The sequence below is a fragment of the Ictalurus furcatus genome, chromosome 11, assembly GCF_023375685.1.
Source record: "Ictalurus furcatus strain D&B chromosome 11, Billie_1.0, whole genome shotgun sequence".
Classification (NCBI taxonomy): Eukaryota; Metazoa; Chordata; class Actinopteri; order Siluriformes; family Ictaluridae; genus Ictalurus; species Ictalurus furcatus.
Genome location: NC_071265.1, coordinates 2,958,994 through 2,965,005, shown reverse-complemented (window position 1 = coordinate 2,965,005; position 6,012 = coordinate 2,958,994).

Here is a 6,012-nt window from a genome sequence, read left to right as displayed (position 1 = left end):
TGTGTGATTGAATTTGGATAAAATTAAAATGTCCTCGCAACGGAGTCAAATCCCTCCTTAGAACAAATCATACAGTGATCAGAAACAAATAAAGACATCGCTAGTATCTTTACAATAATATACAAGAGTATGCTGCATTTGTACTTTTACTAGGTGCTTATTTTTTTCATTACAGTAATAACTCCAGAGAATGAATGGAATGCCACCAGAATAACTAGACTTGATGCTTTTTGACCCAGTTAATAGGATGTATGCTTTATTTCTGTATTCCAAAGGATCATTGTTGGCATTTGTTCTCATGTTGTGTAATGTTATGTGAAAATGTGTAGTGTCAGTAAGAAACACAATAGCATCCTGTCATTAATATGGAATATAAGTTAGTAGCTAGCAATAAAGGATGGCATGAGCAGTACTTGTTGGGTCTCACAATGGCAGGAGTAGACCATGTTGGATCTCACAATGGCAGGAGTAGACCATGTTGGGTTTCAGGATGGCAGGAGTAGTCCATGTTGGGTTTCAGAATGGCAGGAGTAGACCATGTTGGGTTTCAGAATGGCAGGAGTAGACCATGTTGGGTTTCAGAATGGCAGGAGTAGACCATGTTGGGTTTCAGAATGGCAGGAGTAGTCCATGTTGGATCTCACAATGGCAGGAGTAGACCATGTTGGGTTTCAGGATGGCAGGAGTAGTCCATGTTGGGTCTCAGGATGGCAGGAGTAGACCATGTTGGATCTCAAAATGGCAGGAGTAGACCATGTTGGGTCTCAGAATGGCAGGAGTAGACCATGTTGGGTTTCAGAATGGCAGGAGTAGACCATGTTGGGTTTCAGAATGGCAGGAGTAGATCATGTTGGGTTTCAGAATGGCAGGAGTAGACCATGTTGGATCTCAAAATGGCAGGAGTAGACCATGTTGGGTCTCAGGATGGCAGGAGTAGAGCTTTTGGGTTTCAGGATGGCAGGAGTAGAGCTTTTGGGTTTCAGGATGGCAGGAGCAGAGCTTGTTGGGTTTCAGGATGGCAGGAGCAGAGCTTGTTGGGTTTTGGATTGTAGGAGTAAACCATGTTGTGTTTCAGTATAGCAGGAGTAGAGCTTGTGGGTCTCAAGATGGAAGGAGTAGAGCTTGTAGACCTCAGGATGGCAGGAGTAGAGCTTTTGGGTTTCAGGATGGCAGGAGTAGACATTGTAGTTCTCAGGATGACAGGAGTAGAGATTTTGGGTTTCAGGATGGTAGGAGTGCAGCCTGTTGGTTTTTAGGATTGCAGGAGTAAACCATGTTGTGTTTCAGGATAGCAGGAGTGGATCTTGTGGGTCTCGAGATGGAAGGAGTAGAGCTTGTAGACCAGAGGATGGCATGAGGAGGAGCTTTTGGTTTTCAGGTTGAATGAAGTAGAGCTTTAGGGGCCTAGGCTAGCATATAGTCCTCAAGATGGTAGCTGTAGTAGCGTGTGATTTTCTTGTTGGCTCAATTAGAGCTTGTATAAGTGCAGGAATAAGAACATATTCACCAAGAAGGGTGTGTATAACTCCAAAGAATGAATGTAATGGCACCAGAATAACTAGACTTGATGCTTTTTGACCCAGCTAACAGGATGTATGTTTTGTTTCTGTATTCCAAAGGATCATTGTTGTAATTTGTTCTCATGTTGTGTAATGTTGCGTGAAAATGCATAGCGACATTAAGAAACACAATAGCATCCAGTCATTAAATGGAATGACACCTAGCCCAGAGTTTACCGGTCCATTGGAAAACGCAGTTTGAAGAGGATGTGGTAAATATTTCTCTTTATTTTTTTGCTCGCTCATTTTCCCTTTGCTTCATTTTTGTACACGGAATGGTCTCTGTGTTTGAGAGGAACATTTGAAGGTGCTTCAGATGAACTTAATGACACATGACGTTTTCATTTCTTCCTGCTCGTGATGTAAATATGTGTTCCTGGGCTTTACAGTGCATACATTTAAATGTTTCAAATTCTTCAACGGCGGCCCATACAGGAATACCTGCTTTCATTCAGCCTTATTTGCTCTGATGTCTCGCTTTCTGAAGTCACCCTGTGCTAGCGCAGTAGCAAGATGCATCCTGTTGTTATAAAATACTCCGATACATCTGATTTCTTGCTCTAAGATATCAGGTTTAGTCCTAGTGAAGGGTGTGTTACCAAAATCAGTAAGTTGCAGCCTATCCCAGGAACACTACACATGGGAATTCAAACTAAAAGGGACAAATGAGAAAGGACGGAGAAAGAAAAAGTAGCAAAGGAAAAAAAAAAAAAAAGCAAAAGGATGAAGAGTAAAAGAAGCAAGATGTAAGTTAGTAGAAGGAGCTAGACATATGTGAAGAAAATGAAATAAAAGGCATAAGGAACAATAAAAAGGAAGAACTGCCTAATTACGAAAGGAATGGAACCAAGCAAAAGGTAAGAAGGAATATTAATAATAATAATAACAACAACAACAACAACAACAACAATAATAATAATAATAATAATAATTTTATGTTTATATAATTGAGATAATAAACTAAAAGAGAAAGTAAAGGACAGAACGAAAATATAAGAGTAAGGAGATGATAAAGAAAAATAAAGAGAAAGAAGGAAATGAGAGAAACAGTCAAGGAAGTACAGGAAATAAAGTTAAGATGGAAAAAGGATAAAATATGAGCGAAAGAAAGGACATAAAAAGACAGGATTAAAATAAACAAAAACGCAAAACTTTTTTAAAAATAAATAAATAAATAAAACCAGCCCGGTCCACAAGTTATAATCATATAAATTATCATGAGCATCAGCATTCACTTTAAAATGACAGCGCACCTGCTGCATCTGGCAAAAAAAATGACACAAAAGACACTTACTTTGGACAAAAGCAGCATTTCACGTCTCATTGGTGAGAGGAAACACCTCATTCAGTGCTTGGGAGATGAAAAGCAATCTTATAAAAACTTCTTAACAGCCTTTTTCTCATGAAATGACAGCACACGCTTTAAAGATGAGAAGTGCCTTCACTTAAACTAGGATCATTCCCTCCTAATGTCCCATTCACAAGATGTCCAGAGCCACCGAGGTCCTGATATCGTCCTAACGCTGGAGGTAATAACGTTTGTCACAGGACACGTCTGCCTTGTAGATGATAAAAGTTTCACACACGATGTTAAAGAGGACATCAGAGGAAGACGCTCATCTTTACATCGCTACACCGATGGGAGTTCACGTCTGTCTGCTGATCCGTGTACAGCAGGATTTAGGCTCAGAGCACGATTGTAAAGATTCTGTGACTCAACACTTTGGTGATGCAGGTTTGGGCTGCTTATCCTGCAGAATGAAAAGCGTAGCTTCTGGACACGATTCTCTTTTCTGCTATCAGTAGCGCTCGCTGCACGTCTCACACTGAGCTTCTGCTATGTCTGGGCTTTTCCTTTCTGCTTCTCTGTGCCCCAAGGCCCTTACAGCCAAATTGGTTTACATTGAAGTGATAAATGCTTTGCAAATGTGCTTAAACGTGTAGAGTAAATGGAAAAATGCAGATGGTGCGTGTCAGGATTAGCGCCCAAAGTCTCGAAGATAGACACTCAAGTCCGTCTCATCCACTTTTCAGGAAGTGTGCGGAGAGATTTAGCCTTCCGGAGACTGCCAGGCAGTACAGCTTCAAATTCTTTACTCAACTTAAAGTATAACATTTTAAACTCTTGAATTTACTTATTCATTTTTGTTACCGATGGTAAATTAATGCCCCTTTCATTAAGCAACCAGTAAACGTGGGGAAGCGTTAACTAATGCTAATTAACTACAGCTTTATTGACCTGATCTCTCACGTTAGCTAGCATGATAATGACTTAGCTGAATGCTGAATGCTAAAAGCTGAGGTTGGAACAGTAAGAGAAAAATGTGAAAATGTTGTGTGGGGAAAATATGTTTTCTGTAGTATAAAAGCTGGACTCTGGATGACTTTCTCACAATTCAAAACACTTGTATTGTCTGTAGAAAAAGCAAACAATAGTTACACAGTCACTTTTAAATAAAGTTGGATGAAGCCTCACAGCTGGCTAATTCCCTTCCTGAAACAAAACACAAACCAAAGACAATAAACATTGTTCCAAGTGACCAATCACTGATCACCATTGTTCCAGTTGACAAATCACTAATCACTACTGTTCCCAATGACCAATCAGTGATCACAGCAGTATTGTTCCCAATGACCAATCACTAATCACCAATGATCCCAATGGCCAATCACTGATCACCGCAGTATTGTTCCCAATGACCAATCGCTGATCATCATTGTTCCCAATGACCAGTCACTGAGTACAGCAGTATTGTTCCCAATGACCAATCACTGATCACCATTGTTCCCAATGACCAATCACTGATCACAGCAGTATTGTTCCCAATGACCAATCAATAATCACCAATGATCCCAATGGCCAATCACTGATCACCGCAGTATTGTTCCCAATGACCAATCGCTGATCATCATTGTTCCCAATGACCAATCACTGATCACAGCAGTATTGTTCCCAATGACCAATCACTGATCACAGCAGTATTGTTCCCAATGACCAATCACTGATCACCATTGTTCCCAATGACCAATCACTGATCACAGCAGTATTGTTCCCAATGACCAATCGCTGATCATCAATGTTCCCAATGACCAATCACTGATCACAGCAGTATTGTTCCCAATGACCAATCACTGATCACCATTGTTCCCAATGACCAATCACTGATCACAGCAGTATTGTTCCCAATGACCAATCGCTGATCACCATGGTTCCCAATGACCAATCACTGATCACAGCAGTATTGTTCCCAATGACCAATCAGTGATCACAACAGTATTGTTCCCAATGACCAATCACTGATCACCATTGTTCCCAATGACCAATCACTGATCACAGCAGTATTGTTCCCAATGACCAATCACTGATCACAGCAGTATTGTTCCCAATGACCAATCACTGATCACCATTGATCCCAATGGCCAATCACTGATCACAGCAGTAGTGTTACCAATGACCAATCACTGATCACAGCAGTATTGTTCCCAATGACCAATCACTGATCACCATTGATCCCAATGGCCAATCACTGATCACAGTAGTAGTGTTCCCAATGGCCAATCGGTGATCACTACAGTATTGTTCCCAATGGTAAATTACCATTGTTCCCAGTGACCAATCACTAATCACCACTGTTTCCAATGACTAATCACTAATCACTATTGTTCCCAATGGCCAATCACTGATCACCATTGATCCCAATGGCCAATCACTGATCACAGCAGTAGTGTTCCCAATGGCCAATCACTGATCACAGCAGTAGTGTTCCCAATGGCCAATCACTGATCACAGCAGTATTGTTCCCAATGACCAATCAGTGATCACTACAGTATTGTTCTCAATGACCAATCAGTGATCACTACAGTATTGTTCTCAATGACCAATCACCATTGTTCCCAGTGACCAATCACTAATCACCACTGTTTCCAGTAACTAATCACTAATCACTATTGTTCCCAATGACCAATCACTGATCACTACAGTGTTGTTCCCAATGACCAATCTCCTTTGTGTCTATTTTCCAACTCCTCACTACCACTGCTTCATGTTTAGTAAATACATAAATAGCTTGTTTGTGGTGCCGTGACCAAAGACGAAATCTTTCTATAATCTATTATTATGCGGATAAACCTCTAGTTAAAAAGTTCTATTCTATTCTAAGTGTCTTCAGAAAATCTTCCTTCTTCATGTAATACATTTTGATATGCAAATGATCGTAAAGATTCAATAGATAAGGAATTAGTATGTGACATCATCTGGTGGCTTCTACCAACCTTTCGAGCATGTGTTAGCTACTTTCCCCTGATAAGTTTCGACAACTAATTTAAACACACAATCTCCTGATCACATGGCCAATGCTTTAGCACTGCACCGCCTGGCAGGTTGCTAACTGGCAACGTGTCAAAAGACTTTTTCTGTCCTTTCCTCATTGGTTCGTTTATTGAGTCAAGTTAT